Source organism: Ostrea edulis, chromosome 7 (genome assembly GCF_947568905.1).
Source record: "Ostrea edulis chromosome 7, xbOstEdul1.1, whole genome shotgun sequence".
In the NCBI taxonomy this organism is placed as follows: Eukaryota; Metazoa; Mollusca; class Bivalvia; order Ostreida; family Ostreidae; genus Ostrea; species Ostrea edulis.
Genome location: NC_079170.1, coordinates 44,587,786 through 44,600,529, shown reverse-complemented (window position 1 = coordinate 44,600,529; position 12,744 = coordinate 44,587,786).

Genomic DNA, 12,744 nt, shown 5'->3' with positions numbered 1-12,744 from the left:
GTAAACAGTAACTCTCTTATCTAAACAAGGCAGATTTGAGCCTTTAAGGGCAAAGAAGTAAACCTGCGTGTGTACAGTACATTATTTGCATTTAGTTTATTCTTCAGTTTTTTCACAGAAACTAGAAATGTCACTAAAATTAATATATAGTTTCCTTAAGGGTGGGGGTGTGTGAAATTCATGGTCACTGCTTTTGGGATCATAGGGACTAAGAAAAACAACAAGATGTTTAAATATCCTCTTTACTCCTCAAATTGTAGTGGACAAGTTGAGTGCATATTTATCTACAACAAAATATACAATTTATGACCCCAGTATCAGGGATTCAGATCACAGATTGGGCCTTAAGGAGGTACTCTACGTTAACAGTCATGTGTTTCTGAAAAATAGCTGACTTCCTTTCAAAACATGGATGAAAATATAAATCAATAATATTTGTCTATTCATTTAAAAAATCATCGCCTAGTTGAGTAGCTCAGTAGGTTAGTACATCGATTGCTGAATTGTAGATCGCGGGTGCGAGTCCGGCAGAGGTTTTAAATCTTCTTTTTTTTCAGATTGCTTTCTACTAAAACTGCATTTTTTGACTAAATAAAGTAAATTTGAAAGTTTTCAATTTCAAAATATTGTACATATCCTCCATTTTTCATCCATGTCAAATTTTTCTGGTGTAGCATACAAATACCTCCTTTTTTTTTTTTTTTTTACAGCTAAATAAACTGCACAATGTATCATTTGTATATAACGGACTCTGAACTAAATTTTTTTGTCCAAACTTTTTTTTTCTAATATAAGATCAATGTTTGAAGTGATTTAAAAAGAAATGGTAGCTTTAATATCAGAATCAATGAATTTGAGTTAATTTATTTTAAAAGTTGTTGATAATAGCATTAGTAACAAGATTCAAAGGATATGGTTTAAACTATCCATTCACAAAAAGGACCAGCGAAAGGTGGTATGGAAACATCAACATACTATCGATTATATTTGTTGCAAATTTTCTCCATTTGCTTTTACGGAAATTATAAATGCGCCTGAAATGTGTACCTATGTCATTGCGTATTTGGATCCGATCATTATTAACACATAATATGAATAAACATGAGGAAATTGAATTAGTTTACAATGCAAAAACCAATATTACGAAATGAAACTTTGCATGGGTATTTCTCGCAAATGATTGCAATGTACAAGAATATCATCATTTTAAAGCCAATGCAGGAATTCCATGACTATCCGTAGAGCAAATATCATTGTGTGGCTCTGGCATTGGTCAAATCTCGAGAGAGCCAATGCCGACTCTCAATGGTCAATGCAAGAATTGGACCACTCAAAGGTCAATGAAGGCAATTGGCTTCTTCTTCAATGGCCAATGCAGGCAATGGAATAATTTCTGTCATGAGCTAATGCATGTATTGAACCAGTTTCTCAAGAGGCAATGCAGGCATTGGGCCACTCTCTCAAGAGGCAGTGCAGGCATCAGGCCACTCTGTTAAGAGCCAATGCAGGCATCGGACTACTCTCTCAAGAGCCAATGCAGGCATTGAATCACTCACTCAAGAACCAATGCAGGCATTGGCTGACAATGGAGTTGCCCAATCCAGGCATTGGCCGACTATGGAGTCGCCCTATGCAGGCATTTGTAAACTATTGAATTGCCCAATGCAGGCATTGGCCGACTATGGAGTCCCTCAATGCAGGCATTTGGCCGACTATGGAGTCGCTCAATGCATGCTTTGTCCGACTATGGAGTCGCTCAATGCATGCTTTGTCCAACTATAGAATGAAACAATACAGGCATTGGTAGATTATGAAGACAACCAAGAAAAACAGAATAATGCCCGTTTTGAGAGAACGTTGGGTATACTAGCTTCTGCATTAAGACATTACCACAATAAATTTGGACATTGACGAACTGCAAAAAAAAAGTTGTCTAAATTAACTACATCAGCGTACACATGTAATTTTTGTTTAAGATTTCGTCAATGCAGACTTAAATATATTGTATTGTAAATGTGAAAATACTTTTGTAAAACATTCACCGCTTTCTATTTAAAAGTTAATCATTTTATCAAACCGTCTATATTTTGCTCATATTTACATTGCTGAAAATTTTTATAACAATTTTGCACATTGCATTAGTTTTTTGTAATTGTATCAATAGGATATTTACAATACAAGCCTTAAAATACGTCACTGAAATAAAAAAAAAATAAAAATAGAATGAACAAATTAAAAAATATTTCACACTCTGTTATATGTAATTGTATAGATCAAGAGGGGGAAAAAACAAGCAAAAGAATTTAACTAGAAAGCATTGCCCTCATGGCAAATCAGCATATGTACATTTACTAGCATATACTGTCAACAAGCAAAGTCAACATTACTAGCACTTAAATCCTACTAACTTTCAGATAATTTCGCCAATCAGATAGTACATGTACAATGTACATGTATATAAAACAAAGAGTAATATTTGGTTAGATATAGGGAAAACATTATTTTCCTGATGGAGTTCTATGACATCAGAATAGTGAATTTTATTTTGACAGTATGAATTTTATTTTGACAGTAAATGCTGATTAATTCAAAATCAGGATTGACCTACTTCCATTTGCAGGAAATGTTGAGTCAGTACCGTTTACTACTGTTGTCATTCACTCAGCAAAGGTACCACTACACAGGATAGAGTAATGATATGGAGTCTGAATCAACAAGCATTGTTATCATTAAAAACACACTGATGCTATTTTAGAAATACCGTACTTAGGTCCTTGCACTCTACATGTAGGTCATAAAGAGAGAAAGTGTTTAATCTGTCAAAATCTTCTTCAAACTAAATTCATATTTACGTATTATATAGAGAGAACATGGATATTGTTAGTCTGTTAAACATTTCGTAGACTGGTAAGAGATTCGGGCAGGAAGGTGGGGCTAAATATGTCTTTATCGATAAGATGTATTGTGACTGTTTAAGATACGAGGGCTGTTCGATATGTAATGTGTATTGCACCACAGCGCGATAACGCTTTGCATGATTTCGTTGATGATACCATTGAATAGCTCCATTCAATACCTTTCAAACGGTATAAACACGAGCATTCAGCTTCACATAGTTTTAAACTTCTAGTCATTTCAATAGAGCCAGTCGTTGACCACTGTTGTAAAAATGCTTGGGATACGGGTTGAGAATATTGAAGAAATTAGAGCTTACGTAAAAGTTCACACACAACTCGGTCATTCGGTAATGCAGATTTTCACTGGATTAGGGAAAGTATATGGGTCTGATAAGGTATCTTATGATACATTTCGTAGGTGGAGAAAGAAATTTCTGACTGGTACAGAGTCCGTCAAAGATGGAGCAAATTCTGGCCGACCTGTGACTGTAAAGATGCCCCAAAACGGGTACGAGTACAAACCGTTAAGCGATTGTTCAAAATGTTTTCCAAATTCAATCAAAGACAATTTGCAAACATTGTTACTGGTGACGAAACATGGGTTTACTATTTCGAACCAGTAAGAAAAATTGGAAACAAAATATGGCTAACTAAACACGGTAGAAGGCCTGTACTTGCCAAAAGAACCATAAGCACAAAGAAGGTTCTTTATTGCATATCCTTCTCATGTGATGGTTTAGCCATATACAAATTCCGGTGCCGAAGGACAATAGTGTGACAGGTCGGTATTACCGAGATGTTATACTGAAAAAGCTTAACAAATATTATATTATAAACGACGCCCTGGGTCAGGATTTAGACATGTTTGTCTACTTCATGATAATGCATCTGAGCTTATGAAGCAATTTTTGAAGTCGGAAAAGGTTGCCATTTTGCCACACCCACCATACTCTCCAGATCTAGCCCTATGCGACCTTTTCCTTTTTTCCAAAATTTAAAAAATTCTTATCTGGTCGTCGCTACAAATCCCGACAAACCCTTGGTTCAGCCATCAGTCAGTGCCACAGAGATCTACCTAACTCAGCGTTCGTGACGCATTTCAGAAATGGATTCAGAGATTGAGATGTATTTCAAACCGCGGGGAAGACTTTGAAGGGATGTAATGTTCATTTCACTATTTGAGTCGAATACTTTTGAGATATCGTATTTACCCTAAACATGTAGCAGATGGTGAATGGATACATACATGTAGTCATATACATGTAATAAGCAAGGGGGTTTCTACTAAGTCCTAGTCCGAGTTTCCGGTCTCTGATTAGGCAGTACAGGGAAAATGTATTTATTGTTAGATTTTTACTCCTGAACTTGTGAGCAAAGTAAGTGCATAGTATTTTAATGAACACAGAGATATCTACCTGATTTGTAAAACTCAACATTTCAAAGGTCAATGCTAATCATATTTTCATTGCACAAATGTTATTCTAGTAAAATATGATTTTTTTTTTAAAGAAACAATAAACCTTTTCTTGTTCAGGGCCGTAAATTACATGGAGGCGGAGGAGGCAGCTGCCTCCTCCAACTTTTGAGCCAAAAATAATTAAAATTTAAAGTTCATTAGAATTTATGTTGTTTCCAATAACTAAGAACATGATACCTCCCTTAAAAAGCATTCCAAATCTTTCTTTTAGAATGAGTTAGTCAAGTAACATCTTAGAAGGCCCTAGAATCAAGGATTTTGCACGAAACGTGTTCAGTGTGCACAAAATGTGCTCAGCGTCTGGGGACCTGGGCGGCCCCCAGACCCCCGCCTAATTTCCTGCCTCCTCCAAATTGAAGGTTAATTTACGGCCCTGTTGTTTTGAAACATCATCAATAAATACGTCTGGGGGAAATATTCATTAAACAAAAAAAACACCGCGGAAACGGTACATAATGCTAACTTTTTTTTAAAAGTCTGGAAAACTGTTTGACCTACTTTTAACCCTAAAGTAGGTCATAGTGTGCCAATCCAGGTGAAATGCAAAGTTACTCTTACACGTTTTTGGATGATGCTCATAACGACAGTGCAAAAAAGTTTTTTGCCCCGAGGCGCAGACAACCTAGTTCTGTACCTTTCCACATCCGATTGTCCGATTCTTCTGATGAGGAGTCGGAACAAGATATCTGACGGAGAGTTCCAACTCGGAGCAGGATGACAGTATCACCACAAGCTTGAGATACAACTGTGATGACCCTTGCGAAGGGGATATACCAAGCTCCTGGAGTACAGTAGAAGCACCTACCTACTTACCATCCTACTTGCAGGGTACATACATAATTTCCCTTCAACTAATCAAACTACAGCAGAATCAGAAAGTTTATTTGAAAGTGAACATCACCAGGCATATATATTTCCTGGTGGCATTGATATTTATACCATTTATCACTAGCATTTGCAAATCGTTGTGATTCAGCGTTTTCCCTCGACGATTGGTTTCATATCTACAAGAATATGAATATTTTCAACATACAAATAGAAATTGGGGGTGAGAATCGCACATTCCTGAGTAATTTTAAAAGAATATAACAAGTGTAAAGTTGATTTTAAACAGTACATGTATAATTTAGTCGATTGTGTGATGAATTTTCATAATCTTAAAAAAAGACTGTTTTCTTCCTAGTATTGTCCTCATATTACAGGAAATGCATTAAATCAATTATTGTTCTCATCAATTAATTTATGCGCGCATTAATATTCAATTCATGAGATCAATGATTGATGCGCGCAACATTTCATTATAGATGTACGTATGTTCCCGCAAGAAAAAGTGGGTTTTTTTTTAAACTTATTACTCGAGGGATGGAATTTTACTAGTACTATCTGTATAATTAAAAACTCAAATTAATTTTGTATAAAATCAAACTGGATAAAATCGTCTTGCTAGCGTGAGTAAGATGTGAGCGTCCAGGATGTTTTCATGTTTTCAAATTGACGATTTAGCGCCTTCAGAGTGACCTTTGGTGTTCCGTTGTACTACAAACGTTTTTTTTTGGGGGGGGGGGGGGGGGGGCAAACCTGATCTGGACTATTCCAGATCCTAAAATGCTAATGACGAGCAGACAATCAGCTGCAATAAGGCAAGGCATCACAAATAGTCAAGAGTTAATATAATTGTTTTCCAGAGTTCCAAAATTCAAAATCATTTCTCTCAAAAATATATTATGTTGTACAAGAGATACAAAATTATACGGTACATGTATATATAGATAAATAGGAGAAGCGGGATTGGTACAAGTGAGAATGTATGTTTACGTAGGGAAGCTGATCATATCACGGATATTTTGTTGTAAATGTAGTTTTCGAAGGGTTGCAGCAGTTTTTTCTTTATTGTCGATACTAATACAAAATTTCAATTCGTGTATATATTGATTTTTTTTAAAATATTGATTGATTGATGTTTTCCCGCCACATTCAACAATTTTTCAGTTATCTGGTGGCGCCCAGTTTTTATTGGTGGAAGAGAGAACCCAGATACAATGTACCTGGGAAGAAACCACCGACCTTCCGAAAGTAAACTGGGAACATTTCTCACTTACCGGCGCGAGAGGTGAGAGGCCGTGTGATTTTGAGCGCGATGCTTTAACCACTCGGCCACGGAGGCCAGTGCTACTTAACAACTTTTTAAAATCAAGTATGACAAAGCATTGTATTTTAGAATATAATGATATTCATTACCTAACTGATTGTCCTGCTTTTCTTTCTTTTTTTCAGTCTCAACAGGAAGGTAGTGGTCTGTTGTTCTATACTGTATTTATTGTTATACATAATTACACTTAGTTTTCGTAGTGATGACACACAATCTTCACAACAAAAGGTAATAGAACTATAAATGCAATACATAACACCTTTTGAAGATTCACTTAGCTAGCTCACAATAAACTGATCTTTCATATTTTTGCCTGACAGTGTTCTCTAAATTTTCCACGTCGATGGCATTTTTGCTGGTCCTAATCATACATGTAGTATAAACCGCAGCTATCCCGAATAATACATACAGTGTATTAAACAAATTTTCGTCACATCTTCTCTCGTATGACTTGATTACCATTAAAGTCAAAAGAGAATTAAGGAGTATAAGTCATTTAGAATAATCACTACTTTAGTTTTTTCACAGTAACTGGAAGTTTCCAGTTTTGACAAAATATTTTACAAATCACCATACGCTAAATTACTGCGAATCAGAAGCCGATTCTGACTATTAAAAAAAATGACATTTGCATAAAATAGAGTAAAATTGTTTTGTGTACATAAACTGGCAAGCCTAGCTGCTGACTAGAAAAAACTTGCAATGTAATTAATAAACAGAGAGAATAAAAACGGCGACAGAATCTCCCCTTGCCGTACCTCCAAAAATTCAAAAGAAAAAAAATGAGGGTTCATCATTCAGTGTTATTCTTGACTTTAAATCTTTATACATTTTTTTCATAAAGATTGAAATATATAAGTAATGCCACCTTTAACGAATTTACACCACAAACCTTCACGCCACACAGTATCAAAATTTATACCTGGGTAAATCAATAATGACACATTTTCTTATCTTTATTATGTTCCCCAAACAAAGTTTGGGAACATATTGTTTTTACTCTGTTTCTTATTATTATTATTAGGGTCTTCCGTCTTCAGCGGAAGACCCTTCTATTATTCTATTGTTGATTTTTCACTTTTCTTATTATTATTAAGGTCTTCCGTCTCCTGCGGAAGACCTTACTATTATTGTTCGCGTTCTTCTTCTTCTTCATTAAGGTCTTCCGTCTCCTGCGGAAGACCTTACTATTATTGTTCACGTTCTTCTTCATTATTATTATTATTATTATTATTTTCCTTGGTAGTACACGCGTTTTTCTCAGCCATTTCTCGATCGATTTTCACGAAATTTTCAGCAAAGATGTCTTTTGGTGACGAGACTTTGCTTGCAAAATTTCGTGCTTTACGTCACTTCCGGTCAGGAGTTATCTCTCTTTTAGTGACTTTTTGAAGGGCCTTGTTGTCCACACATCTCCTCCGTTAGTTTTGAAGCTAGAGTCTTGAAATTTCTACACAAGATAGAGTAAACATTTTAGAAGATTTATGGGGGATTCAATTTTACCGGAGGCGATTTGCCTAAACGCTCGCCTGGACCTGAAAAAATGGATGCCAAAATTTTTCGCCGATTTCGGCGATTTTTGACCTTTGATCTCCAATATCTTTTTTCTTGCAAATATTTTGTTAAGACATGTAGAACAAAAGTTGTGCACATTTACGAGATCTTTTCGAAAATATCAAGATTTAGGGGCTAGCCCCTTAAATTAGGGATCTAGAAGGGCTCAAAGTCTAGATCAAATATCTCAAAAATCGTTAATATTTTGGTATAAGTCCAAGAACAAAAAATGTTCATCTCAACAATCCAAATCTATTCATATAAAAATTTAGGTCATATGTTACGTAATAAGGGATTTTAAGGGCCAAAACCATAAATTTTTTACCCCTTGTATCTCGAAAACGACAAATATTTTGAAAAGCAATAAAGAACAAAAGTTGTTCAGAATGATGATCTGAACAATATGCATATTTCGTTTTTACCCTATGTGGCCCCGTTAGGGAGCTACAGTTTGGCCCCTAAAAATTACTTCTAGAAATAACTCGAGAACGGTAAAGAATTTCTAAATACTTGTTGAACAAAAAATGTTTGAAATGTCATGACCTTTCTTACGATATCAAGCAAAAGGGGCTGACCCTTTAAATTAGGGGCCCAGAAGGGTCCAAAGGTTTATGAGAATATCTCAGAAACTATTAATATTTTGTAATAAGTCATTGAAGCGGAAATGTTCATCTAAACGAGCTTGTTCTTATCAAATCAAAAAGTAGGTCATATGTTACGTAATAAGGGATTTTAAGGGCCAAAATCATAAATAATTGACGCCTCATATCTTGAAAACGACAAATATTTTGAAAAGCATTATTGAACAAAAGTTGTTCAGAATGATAATCTAAACAATATGTACATTTCGTTTTTTCCCTATGTGGCCCCGTTAGGGAGCTACAGTTTGGCCCCTAAATATTTCTTGTAGAGATAACTCGAGAACGGTAAAGAATTTCTAAATACTTGTTGAGCAAAAAATGTTTAAAATGACAAGGCCTTTCTTACGATATCAAGCAAAACGGGTTGGCCCTTTAAATTAGGGGTTCAGAAGGGTCCAAAGGTTTATGAGAATATCTCAGAAACTATTAATATTTTATAATAAGTTGTAGAAGCGGAAATGTTCATCTAAACGAGCTTGATCTTATCAAATCAAAAAGTAGGTCATATGTTACGTAATTAGAGATTTTAAGGGCCAAAATCGTAAATATTTGACGCCTCATATCTTTAAAACGACATATTTTTTGAAAAGCATTATTGAACAAAAGTTGTTCAATGTGTCATAACCTATCGATCAATATCAAAAAATGGGTCTGTGGGCCTCATGGCTCGCCTGTAGAGTCGATTTTTGTCGATATCAGTCGATTTCAAAAACTTGTAACTGGTAAATATTTTGTAAGGACATATTGAACAAAAGTTGTTCAGTTTATCGAGATCTATCGATTGATATCAAGAAATAGGCCTATGGTCCTAATGGCTCGCCTGTAGAGTAGATTTTTTGTCGATATCGGTCGATCTCAATAACTTTTTACAGGTAAATATTTTGTAAAGACATATAGAACTAAAGTTGTAGAGTCTATAGAGGGCTAACAAATGACATCAAGAAATAGGCCCGCGGGCCTTATGGCTCGCCTGGAGAGTCGAATTTCAAACGAATTTCACTGCAACTTTGCTTCAGAAGCTTATGATATGAAAAATTGATTATATCTAAAGTGTCTTAAAGTCGGAAAATAAATTGGGACTCATTTGTCTTTTTTTTTTTTTTTAACTCCGAGTGCATCAACAAATCGGACGGAAGACCTACTCGTTGCTCGCAACGAGATCGTGTCTAGTTATTATTAGGGTCTTCCGTCTTCAGCGGAAGACCCTTCTATTATTCTATTGTTGATTTTTCATTCACTTTTCTTATTATTATTATTCTTTTTTTTTCTCCTTACCGATTTTTGTGCAGAAGATTTCTCGGAGATGGCTGGATCGATTTGCTTCAAATTTTCAGGATTGATGCGTTGCCATTTGAAGTTTGTACCGCCGTTTCAATTTTTGAAAAATCACTTCCGGTTGGTAGTTATCCCCCTTTTATCGATTTTCAGATGACCATTTTGTCCAGACAAAAACTCAAAAACGATAAAAGCTAGAGTGCTGAAATTTTCAGTGATGTTAGACGACATGTTGTAGTTGTGCACCTGGGTTTTCAAAATTTCCGGAAGTGCCTATTATGGAAGCTCGGTAGGGGTTGAAAATGGAGTTTAAAAAAGTGTCCAATTTTTTTCCACGTTTTAAATCATAACTTTTTACTCGTAAATATTTTGATTAGATATATATAACAAAAGTTGTACAGTTTATTGAGATCTTTCGTGTCATATCAAGAAATAGGCCCATGGGCCTCATGGCTCGCCTGAACCATTGAATTTCTGTTACAATGATTAACTTTTTTCTCACGAAACTTTTGGTAAGACATGTAGAATAAAAGTTGTTCAGTTTTGCGAGATCTATTTAATGATATCTTTAAAAAGGCTCCCGGGCATCATAGCTCGCCTGAACAGTAAAATTTGTATCGCAATTAATAACATTGATAACTCTTTTCTCGAGAAACTTTTGACAAGACATGTAGAACAAAAGTTGTTCAGTTTCGCAAGCGTTAACTAACGATGTTAAGAAATAGGACTGCGGGTCTCATGGCTCACCTGAACAGTTGGGTTATTATTGCAATCTATAACATTTTTGTCAAGAAACTTTTAATAAGACATCTAGAACAAAAGTTGTTCAGTTTTGCAAGATCTTTCGAACAACATCATGAAAAAGGCCAACGGGCCTCATGGCTCGCCTGAACAGTTTGATTAGTGTCACAATCAATAACTATTTTCTGGAGAAACTTTTGATAAGACATGTAGAACAAAAGTTGGTCAGTTTCGCACGCGTTAACTAACGATGTTAAGAAATAGGCCTGTGGGTCTTATGGCTTACCTGAACAGTTGGGTTATTGTTGCAATCTATAACATTTTTGTCAAGAAACTTTAAATAAGACATCTAGAACAAAAGTTGTTCAGTTTTGCAAGATCTTTCAAACAACATCATGAAAAAGGCGAACGGGCTTCATGGCTCGCCTGAACAGTTTGATTAGTGTCACAATCAATAACTTTTTTCTTGAGAAACTTTTGATAAGACATGTAGAACAAAAGTTGTTCACTTTCGCAAGCGTTAACTAACAATGTTAAGAAATAGGCCTGCGGGACTCATGGCTCATCTGTACAGTTGGGTTATTGTTGAAATCTAAAACATTTTTGTCAAAAAACTTTTAATAAGACATCCTGAACAACTTTTGCAAGATCTTTAGGACAACATCATGAAAAATGCAAATGGGTCTCATGGCTCACCTTAACAGTTTGATTAGTGTCACAATTCCTAACTTTTCTCTCGAGTATCTTTTGATTAGACAGAACGAAAATCTCAGTCAAAATCTTATCTCATCTCATCTAAAATTGGACGGAAGACCCACTCGTTGCTCGCAACGAGATCGCATCTAGTTATTATTCTTTTTTTTTCTCCTTACCGATTTTTGTGCAGAAGATTTCTCGGAGATGGCTGGATCGATTTACTTCAAATTTTCAGGGTTGATGCGTTGCCATTTGAAGTTTATACCGCCGTTTGAATTTTTGAAAAATCACTTCCGGTTGAGAGTTATCCCCCTTTTATCGATTTTCAGATGACCATTTTGTCCAGACAAAAACTCAAAAACGATAAAAGCTAGAGTGCTGAGATTTTCAGTGATGTTAGACGACATGTTGTAGTTGTGCACCTGGGTTTTCAAAATTTCCGGAAGTGCCTAGTATGGAAGCTCGGTAGGGGTCGAAAATGGAGTTTAAAAAAGTGTACAAGTTTTTTCCACGTTTTAAATCATAACTTTTTACTCGTAAATATTTTATTTAGACATATAAAACAAAAGTTGTACAGTTTATTGAGATCTTTCGTGCCATATCAAGATATGGGCCCATGGGCCTCATGGCTCGCCTGAACCATTGAATTTCTGTTACAATGATTAACTTTTTTCTCGAGAAACTTTTGACAAGACATGTAGAACAAAAGTTGTTCAGTTTCGCAAGCGTTAACTAACGATGTTAAGAAATAGGCCTTCGAGTCTCATGGCTCACCTGAACAGTTGGGTTATTGTTGCAATCTATAACACTTTTGTCAAGAAACTTTTAATAAGACATCTAGAACAAAAGTTGTTCAGATTTGCAAGATCTTTCGAACAACATCATGAAAAAGGCCAACGGGCCTCATGGCTCGCCTGAAGAGTTTGCTTAGTGTCACAATCAATAACTTTTTTCTGGAGAAACTTTTTATAAGACATGTAGAACAAAAGTTGTTCAGTTTCGCAAGCGTTAACTAACAATGTTAAGAAATAAGCCTGCGGGTCTCATGGCTCACCTGAACAGTTGGGTTATTGTTGCAATCTATCACATTTTTGTCAAGAAACTTTTAATAAGACATCTAAAGCAAAAGTTGTTCAGTTTTGCAAGATCTTTCGAACAACATCATGAAAAAGGCGAATGGGCTTCATGGCTTGCCTGAAGAGTTTGATTAGTGTCACAATTAATAACTTTTTTCTCGAGAAACCTTTGATAAGACATGTAGAACAAAAGTTGTTCAGTTTCGCAAGTGTTAACTAATGATGTTAAGAAATAGGC